General features: G+C 38.0%; 1 protein-coding gene across 1 annotated transcript in view; it reads right to left on the reverse strand.

Moving 5' to 3' along the window:
• UMAD1 (UBAP1-MVB12-associated (UMA) domain containing 1) overlaps window positions 1-10,267 on the reverse strand; it is an 85,682-nt gene that overhangs the window by 20,757 nt on the left and 54,658 nt on the right. The window lies entirely within an intron of this gene.

Genomic DNA, 10,267 nt, shown 5'->3' on the forward strand with positions numbered 1-10,267 from the left:
AAAGGAAAGGAGAAAGGAAAGGAGAAAGGAAAGGAGAAAGGAAAGGAGAAAGGAAAGGAGAAAGGAAAGGAGAAAGGAAAGGAGAAAGGAAAGGAAAAGCAGGCCCCTATTTTTGTAGTGTTAGGACTATCAAATTCTAATAATGGCAAGGTATCAGACAAAGAAGAAATAGCAGCATGAGTGTCTGGTGTGAAGGCTATACCAGGTGTACATATCAGTCATGTCCCAACCCCGTGTCAAGTTAGGAGCAAATGCACGCCACTGCTCTGTCTTCACTTGCAACCTAGTTTCCATTCAGGCTATATCTGTGCATGAAGTCTGAAAGAGAGGGGCAGCATACTCAAAGAAATGCCCTGGGTTTGATCACTGAGGGACAATGACTACTATGCAGTAAACTCACCCCATTGCACAGACTTACATATCTCTACCCTGGATCTTACTGATGAGACATGATTCAGTTCATCCCAAAAGTTGCAACTGGCACCAATCTGAGAAGGGCAGACATCTGATTTTAGAGACTGAAAGTACCTTAACAATTCTAACAAAAGGTAAAACAAAATGTAGTATTTATTTCTCAGATATTTTAAAAAACAAATATCCACCTAGCCTGTCTTCTCTAATGTTATCTGTGGGAGGCTGTACAAGAGACTGTAAAGATTTGGTGGATTATCTCATGCTGTTAGTGCTACTCAACAAGTAGTCTATAAGAGAAGACATCTTAGAAAGATGAAAAAGATTTAGTCACATAATTGTGGTTTTATTTCGATTCGAACTGATACTCCTCTCTGAAATGGATTGTTTTATAAGTCTGTATTCTTAAAAAAAAGTCCTACAGCAACAATTCTAAATGAAAAGTTCAAGTTAGTATAGTTTAATTCCTTTGCTAAGCCTGTGTTTTTGACTTGCTGTTCCATTTTCTCCAGAAGGCTTAGTGAGAATCAGTGCACCTGGCAGACTCAGTCAGACACAGCCCATACCCAGTTAGGTCTGGAAGCCCATGACACCCAAGCAAAGCATCTTTCCAGAAGGACTAGTGTGTCAGGCCTCTTCAATACAATGTAATATTTGGTAAAGTTCCTTATGAAGATAAGCAGTAATATTTAGTCATCAGATATGCTTTTTATGTACTCTAGTATTCCTAACAGTGTATTTGGAACATCATCAGTAAATTAGCTTTGTTATTGATCATTAATGCCTATTAATGCCATTAATGCCTAAGCTTGTCAAGATCTTTTTTGATGTTGAAAAATGCTTCTCAGTAAACTATTAATTCTCTATATAAATTAGTCCAAAGTACTTGTATTCATATCACCCCCCCCCAAAAAAAAAGGTGGAAAGACAACAAAGGAGACGCAGAGTCAGTTCACCTTCAATTCCTCCCCACAATACTGTGAAAAACAAAATTTGTAAGCACCTAGAAGGCAATGATATAGAAGACAAGATCAGTACCAGCCACGAAAATAAATTATATTAAACCATTAGTTCACCTTTGCAATGAAGTAAGGAGATCTGCAAAGAAAAATGATTAGAAGTCTTGAAAACAACCTACAATGAAAGATTGCAAAAATTTTGGAAGGCATGAAAACAGTTAGCAGATATACGAAGAAGTCTCTTTTTGGGATACACATTTGGTGTGGATGAGAAGAAGTGCAAACGAGTTTAAACTGTAGCAAATTTAGGCTAGGTTAGGATCAATTTTTCCAGAAGTAAGGCTGATTCAGATTAAGCATTTAAATAAACTATTTAAGGAAGGAGTGGAATCTCCATCTCTAAATGATTTTAGAGGTGGGYTGAAGAAACATCTCTCATGAATGGTTTAGTTAATCCTGTCAAGACAAGGAGGATGAATGATCTCCCTCCTAGTCTTATATTCTTTGAAAGATGCAGGAGGAAAAAACTCCACAGCACAGCCCTCCCTGAGATCAGGATTTGACAAGAGACCTTATGCTGGCTTCAAGGAGACTTGGGAAGATGGAGGTAGACTGCAGCTAGCTGGACGAAGGCTAAGCAAGTGTCTAAGGGAAGGGGCGGGTAGTCAGCAAAGGGATAGCTAATTGAAATCAGTGAGATGGCTCATATTGGGCAGAATTGGGTGTACGCATAAACACACTGAAAGAGTTACACTGGAGACTTAAGAAATATTAACAYATATGAACCAACTTTTTTCCTCATTTTCTTTACAAACCCTCCTGAGCAAACACTTGGAAATTTTTATACGCATCAAACAAAAGACCTAATTCATATGTGTTAGTGCTATCCAGAACATACTTTTTTCCTATGATTCGTTTTTCTTAAGATGAAAAGAAGTCTTTGTTTGAAATCAGGACGAAAAAAGAAGGTCAAAAATGTAAAAACATTCAGAGGAAAAGAATAATAAGAACAGCTCATTTGGAGAGAAATGAAACATTTTTTGACTTAGAACTTTGACATCCAACTCCCAAATGTCGTAAGTTCTTAAGGAAGCCAAAACGTAGTAATATCTATAGTGTTTCACAATTCTAATTGATTTTGCAAGCTTAATGTGGATGTCTTCTTTGCTCAAAAAAAAAAAAAAAAAAAAAAAAAAAAAAAAAAAAAAACTGAAAACCCCTACATCCCCCTCCCAAAAATTTCAGTTTTATGGTACTACGATGATAAGCCATGAATCTTTTTAGAGACTTACTATTTGAGTTAGCGAAGTTAAAGCAGCTAAAGCCAAGTGCACACTTCTCTGAGACATCCACTAGGATAGAACAGTTTATGAGAAACAGGCATTTTCTGCGTACTTCTTTGGTTCCTATCTCAAATACCCAAACAAATTAATCTTCCTTATTTCTAGAAAGCCAAGTAATCAGTGTTTCACATCATCTCCCCAATCCCAGTCTCTCCCATCTCCACCAGCTGCCAGCCTTACCAAACTTGCCATAACCAGGCTATCTTGTTTCACCGCCCCCGATTTTTTTTGCTTAGCTGGCCTTGGTTTCCCACTGATCTCAGTTTTAATCTCTTCCTTCCACAGGAAGTCATAGTTTCTCTTCCCAATTCAGTCTCAGCCCCTTGGGCTGTTCTTGCCGATCTGGCATTTCCTCTTCTCCACGGGAACCCTGCAGCCTCCTCTTCCAGTCTACCTAGCCGTTAGGAAGGCAGATGAAGCAACACATTGCATAGACAGGCACCCCACCAGAGCACAGGGCTCGGGGAGCACGAACTACATGGGGCCTTTTGAGCACCTTATACGTTCTGATTTGTAGTTCAGTTATTCCAACAGAATTCTTCAATTTAAGTCCCTACTGAAATACCTTTTAAAAAATTGGCAACCTTTTCTTTGAACACAGGCAAAAATATTTCTGCCTTGTTCTCAGAAAAAGTTGATCTCTTTTGACTGAAAAAAAAAAAACCAACCCACAAATCCTATACAATCCTGATGCAGGTAAGTATATAAGGATAATTTTGCCAAACAAGACAACTGAAATCTGGCTCTGAAAAGCCATGAACTCGTGACCTTAGTAGGCAGCACCTTCCTCCCCCCCCCCCCAAAAAAAAAAGCCTTTCATAAGAATTCAACTGCAAATAAGTTCACAGATAAGGCCAGAAGGGACCACTGTAATAATCTACTCTAACTTCCTGTATAAATACAGGCCATATCATTTCCTGAATTAATTTATTCGAACTAGAGCAAGTTTAAAGCTGTATTTTAATTAAGAGATAACAGGCAAAATGATCCATTTTACAAGACAATGAGATTCTGGCTTGGTTTAAGAGCATTATGCAAAGTTTTAGTCATGAATCTCCTATTAAAAATATGGAAGTCATATCTAAAATGTAGTATGCTATTTAGAGAATACAGGAATTAGAAAAAAAGGGATACATGGGACAAATTCTATGCAATGTTGTTTAAATATTAGCAGCATAACCTGCGACATGCAGGATATCACCAAGAGAATTTTCAGGAAAAAAATATATATATTCCCTTACTTATCAATGGAATACATTTTCAAGTTTGAAAAGAGAGCAGTAGACATATTTGTCCAATTTTCTGCTGCACCCACATTTCAAATCCTCAATTTTGGGAGGCTGATTTTAAGTCATATTAAGCCCTTCCCAGGTCCAAATGAGTGATGTTAAATTCAAAGGTCAAACATACATTTTTCCTTTGACTGAGCTGGTGCTGGATTTGTAGCAACATTCTCTGAGTTCCACTGGTACCTTCTTTTTCCAAGAACTCCAAATAGTTGTTGCTCAGGAAAAAAAAAAAAAAAAATCTATTCCAGTCTTCAGCATGTACTTGACTCCTTAGATCTCAGCAAGGAGGTTTTTGTCTTCCTCAAGAATCAGCATGTAGCTGCCTATCTAGATCTCAGTGAACTCTTGTATAGAAAAGCTCAACCACAAGTTTGGCTTCTACTCAACAAGGAAGTGGGGTTCTATTTATACTCTTTCCTCTTCCAGCATTTTGTTATCCTCAAGCTTATAGTCTCTTGTTCAACAGATAGCATTTCAGTACCTACATTACTTGTAAAAGTCTATCCAACCCTCAGCTGAAAAAAAATACTGTAAATATATTTTAGAGCCTTTTATAACTTAAAAACTATCATTTGTCCTAGTCTGTGCAAGCATCCTGTGAGAAAGTAAAGCATATACAACACAGCTAGCAGTAACTAGCTGCCAAACACATAAATTTCTAAATGTCACCTAAAACTTCAAAATAGGGACAGTTATTTTCCATTATGCTTTAGGCAACTGCCTAACTTTGTTGCCATCACTACCTATGACAACCTACTGTTGCTGTAGTACTACCTTTAATACTATGTCCTACACAGAGATGGTTCAAACAAATTTTTTCTGGCTTCTATTTGGAAGCAAAAAGACAAACAGTTTTGAGAGAAGATTAGTAGGATCTGAAAACAAGAGAAGCTGGCTCTATGGAAGCGTAAAGGTTTTATTGCACTTTCTTGCCCCTCTTCTCTCTTACTCATAAATCTTCCCTTCTCTGCCTGTGATGAGGAAGGAAGATAAGCCAGACCCACCAATATTAGGTCATCCTGCTCCAAAAAGAAACTAACAGAACTTCAAACTTCAGTCCATTAACAGTAGCAATGCTTTCAGTCTAGAGATATATTTTAAAAAATTACTATAATTCCCTTTCCCCTCTGAATATCTCATGCATAGGATTCCCTACAATCTCACTTTTCTGAATCCTGCTCTTCTCTCAGCCTCTTTCAGCTTTTCAGCATGGAGGAAATATGTTTCTGCTCAGTCCCCCCAGCCCTGCTGGTTTCACCAACTGCCAGGGTCTCACAGCTGCCATTTCCTTCCAGCCCCACTAGAAACCTTTTGTTAAGAAGTTCTTTCCCTCTCTTCCTTTTCTTCCTTCTTCTTTTCTTCTTTCTTAGCACACCACTCACTGATTCACCTGAATCAATTAAATCACTGGCCAGATGTTGTCCTCTTCGATGGGAGAGATAAGACCTTGACAGATGGTTCTTCTCTCTTCTTAAAGTGGGACTACCATTTTTATAGTATTAGTAGTGCGCTAGCTACACATTAATCCTCATCAGCTTCTGTGTACATGTGGCCAAGACATAATAGACTTATAAGAATATGTACAGTTGGCAAAACAATGAAGTCATCCTAGTTTCAGGTCACCCCATCCTGGTTTCATATTAAAGCTTTTCATATCAACAGCAGTTTCATTTCAACAAGCTAATAATACCTCCTAAAAATCCAATACATCAGCAAAAAGGTTCCACACAGCTGCAACTTTCAGCAAAACAAGAGTTTAAGAGTTTATGCTGCATAAGGGTGAATGACAAGGAAGTCTTTGTCAGTCCATCCTAAGGCATAAGTCTGTGTTAGTCTAAGCAGGCCCATGGCAAGGCTTTGGCAGCATTATATTAAGTTTCAATAGTGTTTTTATAGCTGGGTATAAAGAGGTCCTACAAATATACCCTTGATCAAGAGTAAAATTTAAGAAGCATCTTCTCTCATTATCCTGATGAACCATGAGAAAATTTGTATGAACCTCGTAGCTGCAAGTGAAAACTCTGAATGACTGACTTTCAACTTGTTGAAAGGGAGGGGGGAAACTGCAACAAGGTAAACATTATCCTGAATGTTTTTGCATTTACAGACATGAAGCAATATGTACACTGCCCAATCCTTTCATTTTTTTGTCAAGCGTGACTATTTAAGAGGAATAGCAAGTCCAAGCACTGCACACACCACTGAAGATTATGGGAGCGGTACTTCAAAATGCCAACCAGCAACATACTGGTAACACATCCTTCCCTAGCTGACCTGAATGTAGTCTCCAGTTTCCTAAACAACTCTATTAGATGACATGTATGCTTGTCAGAACAGGCTATCAAGATCATAGCAAAACTACAGATTCATTAAACTCCCCTACACTTTTTTTTTCCAGGCTAAAACTCTTGGGCAGATAGCAATAGTAAAATATTATGAGAGGATTAAGACTCCTGTAGAGTTTCAGCACCTCAGATATAGTCACTATTAAGTTTGCAAAAAACTTTTTATTTTTGTCAGTCTGCAAGCTGCGTTTTTTATTTCTATGCTTTTTGTATTTCAAGGACTTGAGTTCTTTTAAAGCTTTCCTAGATCCTAAAATACAAGATGCTTAGAATTCAAATTCAGCCTCATCCCCAACCACTTTACTGAGGCTAAATCATCCTTGCTCCCTCCATTTACATGGCTTTCTCTTAGGAGGTGGCTGACTCCTTCAGAAAACTGTGAAGGGATAAAAGCCAAAAGATTCATAACAAAATCTTGGTTGGAAGGAATCCCTGGAGGCCACCTACTCCAACCTCTGGTTCAGTGCTGGGCTAACTCCAAAGCTAAATTATGTTGCTCAGGTCCTTGTCCAGCTGAATTTTAAGTTTTCAAAGACTGAGATTCCACGTGCTCTCTCAGCTCTCAGTTAAATCTATCCCTCTTCAAATGCAATACAGTTTCTTCTAGGTCCACAGTCTCATCCAAAGAAAGCTTGAGAATTCATTCATCAATGAGCCAATACGTCAGTTTCCCCTAAGACAAAGTTTTGTTTTGCTTTGTTTTTACATCATGATGCTTCCATGTAAAGCAAAACGAAATGCTGAGGATCAGTTCCATTCTGTTTTACTGGTGCAGTACTTCCATGCAAGCACATTCCACTCCATGATATATTAACCTTTCTAGGTAGCTCACCAAAATGTTGCATATCCTCCTCATTGCATATCTTTCAGCAAATCTCAGTTTTCCATTTGATGTTTGGAATCCCATTCTAGAGTTCATTACCCTAGATGCCAACACACCTTTGTTATCTTGTTTTAGTACTAGAATAAGCAGGTGGTGTGATTTATTGAGCTACTCAATACATCTTCAGTGCTAAAGCAACTAACATACTATAGATCCCAGTAAGGGCTTAGGACATGTTCAACCATTTCTTAAGACAGAAGCCAAAAAGATCAGCCACGCAACAGAAGCCTATGTCCTCTGACCGAACAATCATGAGCTTTCCTGGGCATGTGTGCCCATGCCTCAGGGAGAACCTCAAAATTATTCATTACTCTTCCTTTGTTAAACTTGCATTGTTCTACGGATAAGCTCCCAGCATATCTATTATTTGTTAACCTTTTTCACTTAGGTTGTCCCTAAAAAAATCTGCAAAACTGCCTGGAAGGCACACATTAGATGCCATAGGCCAGCCTCCACATGCATTAAGTTGCAGTTCTTGACATTCCTAGAGAACCTTTAATTCTTCCTGCCATTTACCTCATCTGTCAATAAGCCTCTCCTCTTCACATCAAAACAAATGCAAGCCTTCCAAGCTCAGCTAGCCTAACTGAATCATACTTTACTGAGGAAGTAAGCCACCTAATCTTATAAAAAATTTCACTTTAAAAGGAAATTACTTCTTTCTTTAGATTTATTGTTTAGATAGCCACCGAGTGCTAGCTTATTGTCATGGTCATCTAAACCAGCTCAATCATCCCACAGAATAACTACATTGGTTTGACGTTAAGGTAGAAACAAGAAGTTCTTTACATTCTTAGACGTTTGGAGAAGTTTAGTATTAAATTACATCATCTCCTTCCTTTCCACGTCACCCTCAGATCTGCTTCCTGGGTAGTGAAAGATGTCTACACTTAGCATAATCCAACTGTGTTATAAGATTGGTCTGGTATGCAGCAAGTACAAAAGAAGCAGCTGTTTGAAAGCAAGGTTTTCTTCCATGGTTGCAGCCTGTACAGGGTCCTTACTGCTTTTCCAAGGGAGGAGAAGAAGGCAACAACAATATTATTTGCCTTCATTGGTTCTATTACTATTGCTTGACTCCATGTTCTTTACCTTTGATGAGGATATGACCTTCTTGAACTTCACAATCCCTCCTGCATTTTCTTACTTTTCTTGGAAGGATGATATGAAGTTCAATCTCAAAATAATAAAAGTCCTTAGCTCTTTAGGTCCTGAGGAGTGACAAAAGGCTATGAGGCAATATCGGTAAAACCAACAAATTTAAAAAAGTTAGTTGAAAATAATAGTATACACCTTATACAGTACTGCTGGTGAACAACCTGCTGTTAAACATCTACATTTTAACAATTTCTTCTCAATAGTTCAACTAACATAAAATCCACCTAAGATTACAAGCTGAAGTGTTGTTCAAAAGGTAAATATTTATTGTTACACTCAACTTGGCACTATGAGGTTAAGATTCCTGACGGATAGGGAGGAGAAGTCTTGCATCCCTGTCCCTCCTGTTGTTTCTGTGGTGTGGTTTCCAAAGGCAATCCTAGCCAGAATGAAAACAGCACATCACATGGTTTGATGAGGACAGAAGAGCATTTTTCTAGCACTTAAAAATCTGCAATTTGTTCAGATTGCTAATAGTCTCTTGGTTACACCAAGTAACCTGCATATTGCTAGGTCCAGCATGCATTAGAATGATTTGCCTGTCCAAAATGGGGGTGTTGATAGCCTGAGGTTTGCATATGAAAGTTGCTACATAAATGCAAATTATGTTAGACAACCAATATAGCAAATTTAAGCTGGTTTCCCAAGGAATTAGATTTGCATGACCAGTCTTCTACCCCTGATAACACAGGAAAACACTGTCAAATATGGTTGAAACTGGCACAAAGACAGAAAACTAGGTGATTTTTATAGAATCTGTAACTAGATAGTGAGAAGAGACCAAAAGTCATGCCCTTACTGATAGAAAAACCCATTGCTCTCCATTCTTTTTGGTCTTCAGGCAAGACATTCAGCAAATATTGCTGTGGTTGACCACCAGGAATGATGGGGAGGGAGGGATGAGAAGCAAAAGTCACTAGAAAAATGCAGGGAAATAGCTAGGTTTATCATAGAGAGGTAGAATGAATAGAATATACCTCCTTAAGGAACTGAGCTTCATCATTTCTTTCATTCCAGAGAAGGCTGTGTTTTACTCTGTCTTGATAGCACCTTAGATACATTTAAACAAAAAGCAATTTTCACATAATGAAGGAGAGGGAAAAAACCCACAGAAAAATCAGTAAATCAGTCAGTCTACCTGTATTAGGACCACTTACATTTTTGTCCCACTAACTGCTGTGGGAGTTTTGCACTATGATAAGCAGGTGATCATAAACAGCCTCAATCCATTAATTAGCCTTCATGTATGAACAGTTACATACAACATTCATGTAAATTATTAGGATTTTTTTTTGTTGTTACATCTTCTAGAAACTTTGAAAGCACCAGAAAACTAAATTAATACTTTATGGGAGAAGAAAAAATACATAGGACAGAACACTCATTTAAAGTAACTTTTTATGCTACATAATTGTAACAAATCTTCTCCAAAGTAATCACCACCTCCTACTTAAAGAGCTAGCATCCTCTCAGAGGCACAGTAGTCCCTACACAACTCTACAACAGACTTTGGTGGAATTAATTTAAAACACAAATACGCAACACACTAAGTTATATAGACATACTGATATACAGTTTCTGTGTGTCTGTGTGACATACAGGGATCGATATACCCGGTGCAGAAACTTAAGTCAGAATATCTAAGCTTCCATTGACACACTTTGGCAAGGTTTACAATGTTCTGGCTCCAAAAGTTCACCTCCCCTCATTTTTCTAAAGGATTCTCTAGAAGGCAGCCTGAGTGCTGCAATCCTATGTCACTGTGACAATTTATATAATGTCAAACCTGAGTGAAAACCTTATGTTACATCCGCTGCTGCTTTTGCATTTCAGACATATGCTTGTAGAATATTTATAAACCCTGTATTTCCTAAAAAAA

The sequence above is a fragment of the Apteryx rowi genome, unplaced genomic scaffold (assembly GCF_003343035.1).
Source record: "Apteryx rowi isolate R43461 unplaced genomic scaffold, aptRow1 scaffold_845, whole genome shotgun sequence".
In the NCBI taxonomy this organism is placed as follows: domain Eukaryota; kingdom Metazoa; phylum Chordata; class Aves; order Apterygiformes; family Apterygidae; genus Apteryx; species Apteryx rowi.